This window comes from Anas acuta, chromosome 2 (genome assembly GCF_963932015.1).
Source record: "Anas acuta chromosome 2, bAnaAcu1.1, whole genome shotgun sequence".
In the NCBI taxonomy this organism is placed as follows: domain Eukaryota; kingdom Metazoa; phylum Chordata; class Aves; order Anseriformes; family Anatidae; genus Anas; species Anas acuta.
Genome location: NC_088980.1, coordinates 26,731,717 through 26,746,997, shown reverse-complemented (window position 1 = coordinate 26,746,997; position 15,281 = coordinate 26,731,717). Strand labels below are relative to the sequence as shown.

Here is a 15,281-nt window from a genome sequence, read left to right as displayed (position 1 = left end):
ATTATTTTTCTTGCCTTGGAAGAGACCACCAGAACTGCAGAGCAGTGGGAAGGACAAGAGCCAAACCCTTGTGAGACTTGGGGGACCCCCAGACTGCCCTTGTGCTCTGTACCAGGGGAAAGGAGCTGGATTCATTTCCACACGTATGCTCACAAGCTCTTTGTGGTAATAAGGTCTCTCTGCATCACCTGTGGTTGGATTAAGGCAGCTGATGCCAGTGGAAACTCGCTGCAGAGCCTTTGTTACCCCAACAGGTCCCTTTCTTCCAGTTGCCTCCATGCTGCTGATCCTCCACAGCCTGATTCTTGCACCAGAGCATCTCCTATCCTGCAGAGGATATCCAGGATGCAATGGAACAGACTCAGAAATAAAGCAACAGGAGCAGGTAGGTCAGCCAGGACCTACTATAGAAGATGAGGGGTGTAACCAGGTGTATAGATGTCACATGCCCAGGGTCCAGGCAACTGAACTGAAACTTCTCATCAGTTCTGGCTGCCCCTGCTCCTCTTGTCTATTTTCTTTTCTCTCTCTTCCTTACAGACACCTCATCTATCCTTTATATGTTGTCACTGATGCTTGTTTCTCTATTGACTTTGCTGAGCATGAATGCTGTGGATGACTTGATGAAGGTAAGATGGAGTCTTAAGGTTTATTTTGCTTATTTTCTATTGTAAGTCACAGCCTACGTTAAGAAACAGAGACAGAAGGTGGAGACAGAAGGTGTTAACACAGAGTTCACAACGTTCTTTGCTGTTGTTCCTCCAAGACTCCCTAGCCACCTCTCCCCTGTCAGGAAAGTGTACCAGTTTGTGGTGATCAGGCAAGTGAAATTCAGACCCGAGTTAAAAGAAGAGTCACAGTTTCCAACGCTGACTTTGGGCTCCTGTTCTGTTGCTTCATTCTGAAGGGATGGATGCCTGCAGGATGCTGAAAGGCTGGGTCAGCTTTGAGGAAGGGAGTATCCATCCCTTGAGAAACACTAGTACAAGTGGAAAAAAAAAAGGCGGGGGGGGGAGAGAGAAAAAAACAGTAGGAATACATTAGATGGCAAGGTAGAAAACTGCTTATCTCATTAACAAGGAGAGAACTAGCCTCTTTCAAACCTTCAGACTTTGAAAGGTATTTTCATAAGTCTTCTCAAAACAGTCCTCTCTACAGCTAACAGGCTAACAGTGTGCATTTGCCACACTCTTTAAGTCACAAAATGATGGAGATTTGGTAAAAATGAAAACAAATGGTGAGCAAAACAGGTTTGTAAAATTTTAGTGATTTTAGCATTATAAGAAGGAAATCAGAGATGGCATGAAAATGTTTTTAAGATCCTGCGCTTATACTGTCACTGCAGGTCTCAGGAGAAACAGTACCAAGGGGGTCAGAAGGTAACAGGCAATCCTGACTGCCTAATGCTCCTCACTTTTTTTTTTTTTTCCCCAAATCCTTTTCTTCTCTAGACAATGCAAACACTTTTTCCAACCAATATCCCATCAAGAGCTCCCGCTGTGTTAAATGTGTCTCACCCTGAGATTCACACTTTGGTGCTATGCAGCGAAGTAATGCCATTGCTTCACTGAATCAAAAGTCTTTCATTGCTCAAAGGGGTTGTCACCTCTTTGACAATGTCAAAATTAACTGCTTCACAGCAGGGGAGGTCTTAGAAATAATGAAAGTTCCTGCCATCGCTTAAGTATAAGCAAGATAACAGGCACTTAAGACATAGAACTGTTAATATATGGCCCTTTTTGTAAGGATTTTCACCTATAAGAAAAAAAAATTACCTCTGAGAGGGGGAACAAATGTTCTTTAAAAAACTGCCTCCTCTTCATTCCTAATGCCTAATAGCCTGTATTATTTCAAATATGATGTCTCTGATATTAAAGAGGTACCTTCTTCACCAACAGAGGGGCCCAGCAGGACCTACATGCCAAAGGACAGCACGGTAAAAAGTGATTGAAGTGTTGCCAGCAACTGCCTCCTAGCAAAGAAAGGAGCATGTTATGAAAAGTCCATTTTTTCTCAAGGAAAACACATGCTCCCACTTGGTATTATTTAAGAAGAAAAATGCTAGGAAAATAGTATGGACACAACATAAACTGCCTCTCTGGAAATGGGATCTGCACAGAGGATCTGTGACCCACCAAGCACTCTTCTGTAGACTTCAGCCAGGTTTATTTAGCTTGGAAAACCACATTTTTTTCTGCCAGAAATCAGACTTTTTTTCCAGTTCGTCTATGACATCTAATAAATGATGCTTTATTCACAAAAGGGAATGGGACAGAAGTACAAAAGAAAATAGGAACACTTTGAAACACTGGGGTTTTTTTCTTCTGCAGGTGTAAGCTGCACTCACATTACCGTGGTGTTGCTAGCAGCTGGCACGATTTAAACCATTCTGTGTGTTCTGTATTCCCAGCCACTGCCAAACAAAAAGACATCCATTCTGCAAACAGCACTGAGCAAAGTCAGCACGGGGCAACACACTCTCCAACTAGGATAAAATGAGCTATTTTCAAAAATACACCATATAAAGGACTCTCAAGGCACCAGCAAAAATTGCAATTGTGTTTGGATCCAGCTTTCCATTTTCAAAATGCCTTTTTATGGGCTTACATGGCAAAAATCTGATGATTGTTAGTGCAGTGCACATATCCTTACCTCCTGGCATGGGCTGCTTTTCCATGCTCTTACTGGCAGAAGAGCTTCATTACTTTGAAAGCCAGGCCTCCAGTCCCCATCTGAGAAAACTCACTTCTGTCCTCTTTTGTCTCAGCAGTTCCACATCCCTAGCATAAAAAAATCAAGTCAGTTACACAAGTAGAGCATCAGCCACAGCTGCATGTGATCCTGGCTATGCGTGTGTATAAAGCAGAGACACACACAGATGTACGTGTACATGACCAGAGATTTTGGGGCCTCCATTTGTTATACATTGAGTTTAGTTGGTACATTTCTAGCACGGTAAATCAAACATAAAAACCAAGAACAGTTTTCAAAACAATATTTTTTCTTCAGTTTTGCCTTGAGCATTCGGTAATAGCAGCTATTTCAGTAGATGTTTAAAAATACCCATTTTCATTAAAAACAATAGGTACAGAGATTGGTATAATCCTCTAAAAATCTGTGTAATGAAAACTATCAATGAGGAAAACCCACTGTAAGCAACAGTGACTCTCAATAAAAGGACAAAAAAAAAAAAAAAGGTGAGATAAATTAAGAGAATTGTTTTTTTATTAAGTCCAATGAGTCTTAATTGCTACAGAAACTTTATCGGGGGGAAAAATAATATATATATATATATATATATATGAGACAATAGGAGACCCTGGAGTTATGTAAGACAGTCCAGTGGTAGTTGCCATTTCCTTAGAGTTTTAACCAACTTCCCCCAAGCTAAACCAACGAGTGACATGGCCTGTGCCAAAACACTCACAGCATGAATGGGAGCATGGAGAGAAAGCTATTGTGTTTTTTTCAGAGCTATGGCATGAGTTTTGCTCTGAGGTTTCTGTTTGAAGAGACTGGCAGTGCCTGGCCAAAGGAGCCAGACTGCTTTTGGGGGTTTGGCGGTGACAGTCCCCACCTCACCACTCTGCAAGTGCCACTCTCTCTGAGGAGAGAGAGACAGCTGTCCTTTGTGTGCTCATCAGCTTTCTGTATCACCAAGAAAAACTATTTATAATATACTATAGGCATGTTAATCATCAGGAAAAGCTATAGTGTACTATAGGCATGTTAATCAAATAATCTTGAGTAGGAGGAGGAGGAGGAAAGAAAATGACATAATCCCCTATGGTAAAATAAGACACTGTTCCTGTGTTCAATCAGAAGGAACAAAATGAAGGCAAATAGAGAGGGAAAAGGAAGGTTTCCTTTGCTCCTGGGCAGAGGAGGACCAATCACCACCTTTGGCAGTGGGCACAGCCTGCCAGCCAGCTGAGGTGGGTTTCCTCTAGGAAGCATAGCCTTAAGTACACATTTTGCCATTTTACCCTTTCCCATCTGTGCTCATAACCTTGCCTGGTGAGAAAACCTTGAGCTCTGTGGCATGGACAATACATCCATTCCCTTCCTCAGGGTGCCGGGATGCATTCAAAGAGCCACAAGACCTCTCCTTTGCTGCATACCCCACACCAGAGCATGGGGCTCGTGTCAGGGAATGTCTGCTGATGTCCCTATACCTGCACAGTCCCTGGCAAAGAGCAGAGGGGATGGGGGATGCTGCAGGCAGCAGCAAGGTCTGTGCTGACACCGAGCATCCCAGCACCCATCCCACACCACCCCTGTGGTGTGCAGCGGGTATGTGCCACGGTGGCGCTGGTGGGAAAGGTGTGCTGCGTGTGACTCTGCTCTGCTCAGGGTTTCGTGCCAGTCCTTCAGGTGGAGGGCTGTAATTAAAAAATTAAAGGAAGAAAAAATCTACCACTTTCCTGAAGAAAACTGCTCCTCTAATGCTCATTAGGCTCATTTGTGAAGCAAAACATCCCCAGGGGACAATTCCGCACTTATAAAATAAACATTTTCCACGCATGTGGTTAAGGACCCTCATAAAATATGTAACGAGGCATTTCTGTTCTGAATACGCCTGGCTTCCTGGCATGAAAGTACTTGTGGAGAGCTGTGGAAGAAGCGAGGGAGATAATAAGGCAACTGTGGATTAAAGACAGAGATAGGCAGGGAATCTGGGGATCGGCTCCCCTTCTATTGGTACGTATTTCCACGGGGAACAGAGCTTTTAGAAGGATACAGGTTGTTTTCTCCAATCTGTAAATCAGACAAAAACAAATCTCAGCAGATCATTGCTTAAAATTTCTCTTTCTTTTGACTCGCTGTAGAAATCAGAATACCGACAGTTTATGCTTTCCTCTTTTTGAGGTTTTCCCCACAAGCAACCCCCTCTTTCTGCAAGCTTTTGGGAAATTTCTTTGTGGTGAACACGTCGAATCCCTGTGTTTTGGATTGCTGTCTCCTTTCCTCCTCAGGCCTGTGCCATGCATTTTCTGGAGGAGCAGAGGCGAGGCAGTCGGCAGTCAGCCTTCTGGCATTTTAGAAAAATCAATGGCACCTGTCAGCAGAGCTGCCTGCGACTGGCAGCAGAAATAACAGAGAGCAGCAACCAGCCTCACGAACTCCAAAGTGCTCCTTCTCCACGGTTAAAATGCAAAGCTCTCCTGTTTTCCCATGTAGCACTTTTAATTACTTGGGCTCTCCTCTACAGACCCGTGGCACACCATGTCATTAGACAAATATTGTTCATTATTATATCAAACGTGCTGAACCCATATGATCACTTCACAGAAATGCAGCTCTTTTTTCTCCCTTTTGTGCTGTCTGCCTAATGTGAAACCAAAACACCAGGGCTACACTAAATAATAGATAAGTAGTATTTAAACTGTATGAATAATTTATTTTTATGTCGTGCAAAAGGGAGCCTCCTCTCTGCCTCTACAATGCTTGCCCAGGTTGAAGAAACAGTTTGTTCGACCTCAAATTGAATGCTTTGTTTCAATTTTGAGGTGGAAATTTAAAAATAATTTTATATACCTTGGGAACAAAAAAATCAAACTGATGTATTTAAAAATGATGAAAGAAACGCCTTGACTTTCATAGTGCTGCTGCTCACATTTCAATGTGTGATTTGATGTGAATTCAGGAATACTTCTGAAACTGAAATTGTTCATAAACAGACATTTTTATCAACTTGTGAACTAAACTTTTTTCTAAACCACTGCTCTCACTGCCAACGTCGCTCTTTGTCCCTTTGTAAGCACCAGTATTTCTGGTACATGTGACCTGGTAAAAAGCAATATTTTAACATAGGGTACAATTTAAATTTGTTCCAAAATGTGCTGAAACTTTCTACAAGAACGTTCCCTATAAAACACTTGAAATACCCAGATGAAAGCATTGCTCAATACAGTAACAGGGAATGCATATTTGACCTAATATGAGCCCACTTTTAATATTAACTATAGGGAATGTTATACAACCCACTGCAGAATGTGTTAGCAGTTTAGAGATGATTCCTTCTTTTATGTAAGTTGCTTTTTTATTGTCATCAAAGAAGCAAGGCTGCAGAGAGGGAATGCCGCTTGCAAGAATCCCAGCTGGGACAGCAGTCATGAAACCTTTTTCTTTTCCAGTGTTTGTTTCCTTAAGTAAAAAATAACCAACATCATTTTATAATTAATAATAATAATAATAATAATAGAAGATGTTCAGTCTTTTCCTACTTTTCTTTCAATTCTTTTTTTTTTTTTTTCCCGTCTCCAAAAATGTCAGAAATGCCAGCTGAATTTGCAAAGACTTTTAACCTAATCGGATTTCCATTTTTGGTCAGTAGAGTGCTCTAGCAAAACAAACAAAAAAGCATGCTGCTGTGTAAGAAGGGATTGTCTGTGGATCCGTATCCTATATTAATTTTCACCTTCTTTCAAAGTCCCAGCACGCCTGGCTGTTTAGCCATGTCTTCTTGCTAGTTCTCACGTAGGAGGAGCTGATGCAGCTGCCTCTTCAGCATACTTTGGGCCAGGCTTTCTGCTCTGCTTTCTGAAGCATTCCCAGGAGAGGTTTAGTACCTAACATTAAGGTCAAGTCCATAAAATCTACCCTGACAGCAGTACATCGCCCAAGCTGTACAGCAAAGCACACAGACCTTAGAGAACACCATCCTCAGCATGCCCAAGTAATTTAAAGCCAGGCTCCTTCGGACACATCAGGACAGGTCTGTGAGTTACCTGAGCACACCCTTTTGCTCTGCCAGCTCTCTGCTGCCTTCAGCTCAGCTGTGTGGCTCTGTGCTCAGCACAGCAGCTGCCTCACTGCTCTGCCACAGCGAGGTTCCCCTGGTGCACCGCCGAGCACACCCCTCACCTGCTGGGCCTCCTCTGCTCTGTTCACAGTGCTGTCCCCATAACGTCAGGGTGCCTTGCAGGCAAAGTTCAGGAAACTGATACAGTGAGAACCCCAGAGTGGGAAAGATGCTAATTTTCCCAGCTCTATTAATACATCTATATGTATATGTGTTGAAAGTATTCATGCAGCGCGTGGGTTTCCAAGAGCACTAAGTGCTTCTAAAAACTGGCACTTCTCTCTGTACATTTTTTGTTTCTCCAAAGCCCTTTGTAGCCCTTCCTAAGTAATTAAAATGTATTTTAATAATTATTAAATGTTTTAGAGGAGGAGTTTGCTTTTGATCAAGTTGACACAAAACGTAGCACTCCCACATGGCAGGCATTTCACCCTCTCCTTTTATCAGTGTCTTGCACTCCTCTGCTGCAGGTTTGAGCAGATGGAGTTTGGAGTTTCAATCCACCAAATCAGTAGAGCTGCCTGTGTAAGAGCGAGGTAAAGGAGGAGGAATTGGGACCATTGGACTAAAATACACCCAGTAGTGACTGAACTAATGTTGAGGAAAGTAGAACATATTTTGTACTTCTTTGCTGTTGTGAATATTGCAGCCACCCTTTTGCATCTGCTGGTCTTTCTGTTGTTTCTCATGGGCTGTGGTGTTGGGCAAGGCAAGCAGGACTGCAAAGGAGAGACAAAATGGTGACAGCTACAAAGTACCTGTCTGTATGAATGCACATGTCCCCTGATAGGTGCAGTGTTATTTATGGTGGAAATAATTTCTGTTCATCTAGGGCCTGGAGCTCTGCTCATTTATGTAACTTTGATATGCAAGGGCTGAAATTGCCTTAATAGAGCAAGGAAAGGATATTTTAATGTAACATTTCATATCTGCACACTGCTTGCTCTGTACAGAGGCGTCTTTGCCAACCCAAATGGAGTCCTTGGAAGTGCCTGTCTTCTAGATAGATGGAACTACTAGAGTATCACGACTGCTAAAATTGCTTGGATATTAGATTCAGATAATGTTGCCAGTGCTCAGAGATCGTATTCAAAGAGAGGAAAACAACAGGCATACAAATGCCCTGCCTTTCTGAAGAATATCAAGCTTTCACTATAAAGGTACTATGTCATTTGTTTGTTTACCTAATGAGATCTAATAAATATTAGCTTCAAAAATCAGCTTGGGTAATATTAGCAGTTGGCATCAGAATACAACCCATACAGTACCTGGCTCATGAAGCCCTTTGCTGTGGGAAGATCCCATTTTGCCTTCTTAAAACTAATTGCCAGAGGTGCCCCTGACAATAGCCAGGCTCATCAGCCAAAGCCAAAGTGATGTGATGTGCACTATAGCCTGGGTACTCCACGGCCTCCCAGCCTCTTCTGGTCTGCCCCAGCTTGCAGAGGCAGAGAGCTGTACAACCCCCTCAAAGGAGAATCCTTAGAGAACCTCTAAAAGAAGAACCCCATGAGTAAGCCAAGTCCCAGCCCCCAAGAGCCTGGCAGAGCACAGTGGGGAGAGGATGCATCACTGCTCAGGGGAAAATAATGTTCTTCAGCCTTGTCAACTGGAGAAAGGATGGGAGAAGAGCTGCTGTTTCTCCTTATCTGGTGGCAAATTGGAGGACACTTCAATTACCTCTCCTGCCCCATCTTTTCACCCCAAATGGCACTGCTGATGAAGTGGTACCATTTTATTTTCATGTACACAGTCTGAGAACGTAGCTAAAGCTAACAATGGAAACTAACTTTTTTTTTTTTTTCTTTTGAGGATTTTTTTCCTGATTGACCTAAAATGAATTTTCTTCCAGAATTTTCTTCCACAATAAATTTTAACCTTAGTTTTGCTTCATCTCGTATCTTTGTTTGTTGAAGACAGAACAAAACCACAGAGATACCACTGAAATGGAAACATGATTCCCTCCCAGATTAAACCCCTCTGCTCTTCCCTGAGGAAAATTCTTTCAGCAAGAAGTCGCAGCAGCTCAGCTGTCCTAGCTTTAGGACAGAGGTAAACTCAGCCAAAACAATTGCTTGGAGCTGAAACCTTCCTTCTCACAGGCAACCCAAGGATTTCTTTCTCCTCAGCTCACGTTGTCTTTGGAGGACTCTCCCTTTCTTCTCTCTTCAGTGGATAGCAAAGGCAATATTTGCTAATCTATATTTTTCAGAAATGGTTGAGGCAACAGTCACAAGCTGAAGAAAGGGGAAGGCCAGTTGCATACAGGAAAAACAAATTCACTACAAGGGTGGTCAAGAACAGGAGTACATCATCCAGAATTGTGAAGTCTCCAGACTTAGAGACATCCAAAGACCAACTAGAAATGGCCCAGACAACCTTGAACTTGCTTTGGAGCAGGGCGTTGGAGGAAATGGCCTCCCTTCCTACACAATTCTGTGATCTTAAAAACCAGTAAATACAAAAGTGTTTTTTTTTTTTTTGCCTGATGTATTCTGATACCGTGCAACAGGCTTTTAAAATTATAAAAATAACATTAGGTAAATAGAACTTCCCCCAGTTCTCGGCTGCTTTTGCAACAATAAATCTGTTAAATGTTATTTTTCATTGGAAGACCATGAATCAGTGTCCTTGAAAATACTCTATCCATTTTGTCAACAAACCTTAGTCCGTCTGGTTTATGTTAGGCACGCTGGTTTTATTAAATAAAACTTTGGATATGCTATCTATCCAGCAACAAAGAAAACCATTGCTAAAGACAATTGGCCCAGTCTGATCTCTTGTCCGTGTAAGTGAAGAGCAACTTCACTGAAGTCAAATGAATTTATACTGGCATAATAGTAGTTCCTGGGGGAACGAAATGAATCTTGGCTGTCCAAGGCTGTTTGACAATAGAGAATAGCAGCTCAGCAGAAGCTTATAATTTTATAGTGTTTACTTCTATAATCCCTGACAGGGCAGAATACCTCTGCAATTCATGATTTCATGCATAGGTACATTGGGTCAACAGCACAAAGTCATTTCTGGTAAGAGAAAGACCAGTTCACCAGGTGGTAATGGGAATTGCTACCACGAATAGGCAAAGCATTCAGGATGTTTGGTGTAGGGTGGCTCAGAAAACAGTCTTGATCTCATCTACCTTTCTTTTGTTTTCATTTTTTATGTCTGTACTAAAGTGAGTTAGCTCTATCATTACCTGAGCAGATAAAGATGTCTAAATGCAAGACACACCTGAAACCACCACAGCAAGCCTTGAGGTGCCAAGGAGGAAAGAATACTTTTGGGGCTCCTTCCATTCTGTGGGTAAAGTTTAATAAAGCATCTGCTTACAGGCTATTGATGACTTGCTTTGCTGAAGGCAGATGGAAGGAATACAGCTGTTTTACTTTGGGGAAGGACGTTGACAGGAAAGTGGTACAGACACCAGCTTGTGATAAGTTTCTGTATTGGTCTGAGTTTTCTGCTAAGATTAAGTCCACTCTTAGTCTATAGAGTCATTGTAGTCATTATAAATCTAATCAACACGCTGGAATCGATGAAAGGAAAAACAATTGAAGCAGATATTTTTACTTTTTTTTCTGGTCAATGAGAGCTGAAGCAGAATGCAAAGTTCTTTTGCAAATTGATACAGACAAAGAGGTTTAAGACTAGAGCATTGGTAGTGTGCATGCTACCTCAGGAAAACAGCAGAAAATTCTTTTATTGTGGGAAATAAAAGATCTTCACCATTTATTAGGATTTCTTCTGAAATATAAAACCTTATATCAATTTAGGTTCAAGAAATGCACTGCTTTGAAACTTCTGTAAATCTTCATAAGGAAAAGAATATATGTAATGACTTCAGAAAACAGGGCTGAAAATAACCATTCTGCAGATTTGTAGAAGCTTATTTGGAGGAGGAAAGAGGGCTGTAAAAGATTGCCTCCATGAAAATAGCCTCAGAAAAAACTCTGCATTTTTTAAACTAAATCAGCTGAAGTTCCGTGTGCTTTTAAGAAAAGAATCCAAACTTTTTTTTTTTTTTTTTATTATACACTTTTTTCAAGCATATTCAGACTAATTTAAATTACAAAAGGTCCTTTCTGGCTGAACAACAGCTTTCAGTCTCTAATACCACCTTTGTTACAATATACTTTCATACAATTCAAGGGTGGTTTTTTTTTGTAGGGCCCAAAACTAGCTTTAGTCATCACTGGGTCCTGCAGCATGAACCATTATACTGTATAGAAAATATACATATAAACTCATTCTGCTTCTGGTGGTAGTTCTGGAGCCTTCTTTTTTTGTGGTTTGTTTAAATTGCTTTTTCTGTTATTTGCTCACATTGCAGCTGGTGTTTTCCTGATGCTGTGCTCCTTCAACATTGAGTGTCTAAGAAGAGAAGGATCATCACCAAGACTGTGATGGTGGCCAGTGGAAGGGGTCAGGTCCGTGCAGTTCTGCCTGGTTTTTGCCAGGATAAGTGGCAGGCACATTGCTTTTGCAGCTGGGGGCTACTTGTATCAATGGTCCCCAGCTGAAAACACCCCTGCCCCCTGAGACACTGGGTTTATCCACACGCGAACTGCAGTTAGGTTAGCAAAGTACTGGTTACCCCTTGTTCAAAACAATCCTATTAAGTGTCAAAGCAAAATCTCAAAGGCAGCATTTGCATAGAACACCTCAGCTCTCCTGCTAACAACAAGATATATTTTAGAAAAACAATAGCACCTTTGAAGTACTTCTTGAGTGTTCTAACAATGCACAGGAAAGTGCAAGAGCACTTAAAGTGTGGATCCATTTGAGTAATGCAGCATGTGCACCTGACAGTGTCAGGTTGCTGTGGAGAGCCCTGAAATGATTCTAACTTTCCCGTCTCAGTAAAGAGCCAGGAGAGCCTTGATTTCCAAAAACAAAAGGCAGTTTACTGGTATCAAGAGCTAATATGGTATTATTGACCAACATAAGCTCTGTTCCTATCGACGTAGGTAGAAACCTGCTTTTGAAGTTATACCTCCAGTATAAGAGTCTGGCTTGAGTCATTAACATCTTAGCCAAACACAGACTATGTCCACCTAAAAAGCTACAATGCAGGCAGGAGGAGGGGAGAACTTACAATGAAAATGATATAACCATTTCTCAGAGCTCATTTGCCCATCCTAATAATTCAGGCAATTATTCTTGTGGAATTTGGCTGGATATTGTACATGGCCAGGTCAGCTCTCCTCCTATCCCCTAAGAGAGCTGCTCAGGTTCAGACACAGTTAAAAAGCTTCAGTTGAGAGAAGTCATCTCATATGAAGGGTACGGTGTGACCTTGTAATTTAAAATTAGACATAATGCATAGGCAGATGAGAGCCAGCTGCTGGTGTGAAGGCCACACAGCTGTGGCAGGACAGTGCTGCACTCTCTCAAGCACCTCCTGGTTCCCAGCACAGCCCAGTGGCTTGAGCACATTGGGGCTCAAAAATTTCCTTAATCAGCAATTCCCTAGCTTTCTAAAAAGTATAGGTCATCTCTGAAGTTACACCAGTCAAGAAAAAAGTTTTGATTTCAAAGTAGTTATTTTTCTTTTGAAGTTGTAAAATTTCAGAGGAGCTGGTGTTTTGTATGCAGTCTTAGCCTGCTCGGTGAATGCCATTATAGCTAGAAACAATCCTACAGAACCGATAAAATAAGACACTAATTGTTGTATTTATTCCCCTGTGAAGGTACACTCTGGCACTATTAATTGTACTTAGTCACAATCTGTTCATCATCTAATTGTTCTCCACGGAGCTGAAGAGAACCAAATATTTACTCACATGAATTTATTAATACTAAGTCATGAATCATAGTTCTACAAGGTGTTTTTTTTTATTTTTTTTTTTTTAAATAAGGCAAGAAAAAAGTGCAGAAAAGGAGATGGGCAATGTGGAATAAGGTTTAGGTGTAGGGTTCAAGTGTTGGGCTGTCATGCAGGCTAGGGGCTCCCTGGGGTCCAGGGCCACAGGGCCACAGGGGTCCCTTGGGAGGATGAGGACAGGGATGTGTAGCCCATGCCTGCCCCACTGCCCCAACCAGGAGCAAGGTAGCTCAGTGGCACCAGAACTGCCCTGGCCCCAGACATCACTGTGGGTGTCGTGGGCAGAGGTTCCCCAGCCTGCAGGAGCTTGCCCTGCCAGGGTGGTTGGTCTGAGACTGTCTCTGAAGAGGAAAGTTTGGCCCCAGCTGGCTTTGAGCTCTTGTTTTGGCCTGCCTGTGCACTCAGGGTGAGGTTTCTACTGCATTTAACTTTAATGCAGAGGAAGCTTTTCAGTGGCACCTCTGGAGAGACACCTTCTTTAAGACTAGCCTGAATTAAACACATGAGCTGGCACTCTGGTAATCAACCAGTAGGGTTAATTGGCTTTCCCTGCATGTCCTACAGGAAATGTACTAAAAATACTTTCCTGATAATAATGCGGGATATTCTCAAACTCTGAAGGCAGAGGCTTTGAGTCACTTATCACACACCTTTGATGCAAGGCTATGGGGTGAACTAAACGCTCACATTAATCCTTGTTTCTTCCAGATAGATCTGTCCCTTTACACTTTACAGCATGGATTATTTGTTCCTATATGTGACAGGTGACTGGATCATCTCACAGGGATAAAAATGCCTCTCTTCTCCTTTGATGACAAGGGACACTTACCTTTTAGTACACTGTAAAATATGTAAAAACGACAGGCTTTGGATCACTCTCTTTTCTTTAATCAGAAGATTCCAATTTGCTTTAAGAAGTTCAGGGTTTTTACAACTTTTAGGCTGAAAATAGTGCAGTCTCTCTAGCTGGGCAGAAGTCAAACTCAGAGTCAAAAAGTTGGTACAGGTGCCTCTGTATTACAAACTGAGCCCTACCCAGGCACACATACACCACAGACATTAGATGGGATTCTCAACCACAAGAGACCTGACTGCACAACATGATGCCTCCCATTTGCAGTGTAACTAGTGGGATCGGGGTCCACAATGATCTCCTTGAGATCCCAAATCAGCAGTGTTCAAGGAGGGCTGTAGTGCCCAATCTGGCTGTATGATAGCATCATTTTTCCACCTTCGAAGTGGAAAAAATGAGGCTTTTAACGTTTTTTCTTGCTGCTGCAGTTTCTGAATACAAATGTGTGTTTGTCAATTGAATACTTAACCTCTGGATTGGGGTCTAATGAGTTTTGAGATGATGGCACATTTAAAATATGGTGTGAAACAAGGAATTTGGCTCCTCCTCAGTAACATTTAATAGCTAGGCTAAGTTTCATGCTCTAGTCAGGTGGGCTTGACTCTGAATGTTTCCTTTTGAAAGTAAACCGGATTTAATAAATATGTCATGAATACAATTTACCATTATTTCTGCCACTTAGTGAAATTTTTCACTATCTTTCAAGGAAATATAAACACCACTGAAAGTGACTTCTAAAGTAAAGCTCTCATAGCTTTATTTATTACAGGATTATTCTTCATTCACTAAACCCAAGGCATATTTTACAAAAATAAAAACATACTCCTATACACAGTGTGGCATATAAAAGCCCTGTGTGCCTTTAAATTTGGTACTTTAAACTCTTTCTTATTCCCGTGGAAGCTATTCAGCTCAGAAGACACTAGAATATGTAGTATAGGAAGAAATGTCAAGATTCCTCTGTGAAAAAATATCTTCTCCTTGGTCTTGGTGTTTGGTAGCCTAAAATTACAGATCTAAACATGCTAGGAACATTTTTTTTTCTATAAACTAAAATAAAATTTATCCTGTTAAATTACTTAAAATGCAAAGCACTAGAAAACTGAGTGTGGTTATGCAAGTCAAGAAAATTAAGTACCTTGCATAGGAAGTTTAGAAATATGAAGGATGGTAGTTTTTCATTCTGGTGATACTTCAGAGCAGAACAGCAGCCTCACCAGAAACAGATGAGCTCCAGAAAACAAATTTTTATTTGTAAACACTGTGGGTTCACCTCATTAGTAATGTACTCCCCAATAGACCATCTCAAAATATCACTCGATGTGTTGAAATATAGTTTTCTTTCACCACAGCTTGTGGCCGTTTGTGTTGGATCTTTAGATTGACTGCTTCCACATTACAATTGAAGGTAAGAATATATCACCAAAATAAAATTTCCTGGAAGAAAAAGTCCCTGGAAGAGGGAAAATGTATGGAGCTTTGAGGATATTTTGGTTTCTTTTTACTATAAACCCAGGGTGCTGGCACATCCAAGTGATTATGCACCTGCTTCACTGAGCTTTTTTTGTTACATATTCCTTGCTGTTACTAGAAAACCTGTTGACTAAGTTCTCAAAGGGAATCAAAGGGAATAAAGCGTGAGCACTGTCCATGGAATCACAGATAACAGGCTTGCAAGCCTTCTGCATGCCCTCAGTTTCCATCTCCCAAAAAGACATTCTACTGTCACAGTGACATTTCTGACACAAGGTGTTGTCCCTCTCTTGATCTACAATAACGTGTTGACACCATGCCCTGTG

At 41.6% G+C, this 15,281-nt stretch overlaps 1 long non-coding RNA gene across 1 annotated transcript; it reads left to right on the top strand.

Annotated features, from left to right (window-relative positions):
• The first annotated feature begins 340 nt into the window (after positions 1-340).
• LOC137851676 (uncharacterized) lies at positions 341-2,705 on the top strand. The gene is made up of 3 exons (XR_011093347.1): positions 341-385; positions 541-629; positions 1,899-2,705. It is a non-coding gene; the product is annotated as an uncharacterized lncRNA (long non-coding RNA).
• Positions 2,706-15,281: the final 12,576 nt, after the last annotated feature.